This window comes from Palaemon carinicauda, chromosome 20 (genome assembly GCF_036898095.1).
Source record: "Palaemon carinicauda isolate YSFRI2023 chromosome 20, ASM3689809v2, whole genome shotgun sequence".
Taxonomy (NCBI): Eukaryota; Metazoa; Arthropoda; class Malacostraca; order Decapoda; family Palaemonidae; genus Palaemon; species Palaemon carinicauda.
Window position 1 is genome coordinate 9,422,169 of NC_090744.1, and position 2,500 is coordinate 9,424,668.

The window sequence follows — 2,500 nt, forward strand, 5'->3', positions numbered from 1 at the left end:
CAAAAAGTAAAATATAAAACGACAAATCTTATGACTTTTATATAAAAAACACCACATATATAAATTCATAGTCTACGGACAATGAAACCCATATTTAATAAGAGAAACCAAATAAGATACAAGGGCATATATAGTATTATAATATTATCACTATTTTTATTAATCGCTAAGCTACAACCCTAGTTGGAAAATCAAGAAGATATAAGCCCAGGGGCTCTAACATGGAAAATAGTCCAGTGAGGAAAAGAAACAAAGAAAAATATTTTGAGAACAGTAACATCAAAATAAATAACTCCTATATAAACTATGAAAACTTTAACAAAACAAGAGGAAGAGAAATTAGAATAGTGTGCCAGAGTGTACACTCAAGCAAGAGAACTCTACCCCAAGACAGGGGAAGACCATGGTACAGAGGCTATGGCATTACCCAAGAGTAGCGAACAATTGTTTGATTTTTGAGTGTCATTCTAGAAGAGCTGCTTACCATAGCTACAGAGTCCCTTCTACCTTTGCCAAGATGAAAGTGGCCCCTGAATAATTACAGTGCAGTAGTTAACCCCTTGGGGGAAGAAGAATTGTTTATTAATCTTAGTGTTGTCAGGTGTATGAGGACAGGGAAGAATATATGAAGAATAGGCCAGACTATTCGGTGTGTGTGTGCGTGTAAGCAAAGGGAAAATAAACCGTAACCAGAGAGAAGGATCTAATGTAATACTTTCTGGCCAGTTCAAAAGACCCCATTACTCCGTAGTGGTAGTATCTGCCCTGGCCAACCAACTACCTAAAAATTTGAATTATTATTTAGTATTGTGCCCATTTATTCATAACAAGTAAATGCCAGGTTAATATTTATGTAATATGAGTTGCTTTTCAGTAATTTATTAAAGTCCTACTTCTCAGATAGCCCAAAAAGAGTTTTAGTGACGGGTTCCTCCGTCGCTACAGCTGGAGAGGAATTTACTCTGACCTGCGTGACGTCGAAATCAAATCCTTCGTCAGTCATCAGCTGGTTGGTTCATGGTAAGCTCGAATTCTCACTTATTTTATTTATGCTTTTGTCATAGCAAAAAATGATTCATGTCTCTGTCATAGCGAAACCTGATTCATGTTTCTGTCATAGCGAAACTAGATTCATGCTTCTGTCATGGCGAAACCTGATTCATGCTTCTGTCATAGCGAAATCTGATTCATGCTTCCGTTATAGCGAAACCTGATTCGTGCTTCTGTCATAGCATAAAATGATTCAAGCTTATGTCATAGCGAAACCTGATTCATGCTTCCATCATAGCGAAAAAGATTCATGTTTCTGTCATGGCGAAACCTGATTCATGCTTCTGTCATAGCGAAAAATGATTCATGCTTCTTTCATAGCGAAACCTGATTCATGTTTCTATCATAGCGAAAAAGATTCATGCTTCTGTCATGGCGAAACCTTATTCATGCTTCTGTCATAGCGAAATCTGATTCATGTTTCTGTCATGGCGAAACCTGATTCATGCTTATGTCAGCGAAAAAATTATTCATGTTTCCGTCATATCAAAACCTGATTCATGCTTCTGTCATTGCGAAAAATGTTTCATGCTTTTCTCATAGCGAAACATGATTCGTGCTTCTGTCATAGCGTAAAATGATTCAAGCTTCTGTCATAGCGAAACCTGATTCATGTTGTCATAGCAAAACCTGATTCATGCTTCCGTCCTAGCGAAACCTGATTCATGCTTCCATCATAGCGAAACCTGATTCATGCTTCCGTCATAGCGAAACCTGATTCATGCTTCTGTCATAGCGTAAAATGATTCAAGCTTCTGTCATAGCGAAACCTGATTCATGTTGTCATAGCGAAACCTGATTCATGCTTCCGTCATAGCGAAACCTGATTCATGCTTCCGTCATAGCGAAACCTGATTCATGCTTCTGTCATAGCGAACCCTGAAGACCTTCAAGCATATTGGAATGATAAAACTGTGAGAGATGGCGCTTCTGGTGAGGTCTACATAGCTTAACACCGCATAATCCCTATCATCCTCGTTCGCGCTTTTTCATTTACCAAAATATTTTTTTTTTATATATATTTACATCCATCAATTAATATGAAATACAAAACCTCTTATGCAATTATTGATTTAATTTCTACTGTAACTGAGTTAATAATTTGATTGGCAGAAAATTCATTCATGTAGTTCCTCGTGCTTAGTGAAAACCAATCCAAATAATTTTTTATTGATTTTTTTTTCTCGTAAGCTTTAGTTAAGTTATATATAATAGTAATATTATAATTCATATTATTATTATTATTATTATTATTATTATTGTTATTATTATTTCTAATATCATTATTATTATTAATATTAATATTAATATTATTAGTATTATTATTATCATTATTATTATCATTTCTAATATTATTATTATTATTGTTATTATTATTATTATTATTACCATTTCTAATATCATTATTATTACTAGCATTATTATTATTATTATTATTATCATTATTATT

At 34.0% G+C, this 2,500-nt stretch overlaps 1 pseudogene; it reads left to right on the forward strand.

The window, feature by feature from the left end:
- Positions 1–2,500, forward strand: part of LOC137614505 (nephrin-like) — a 218,142-nt pseudogene that overhangs the window by 28,003 nt on the left and 187,639 nt on the right.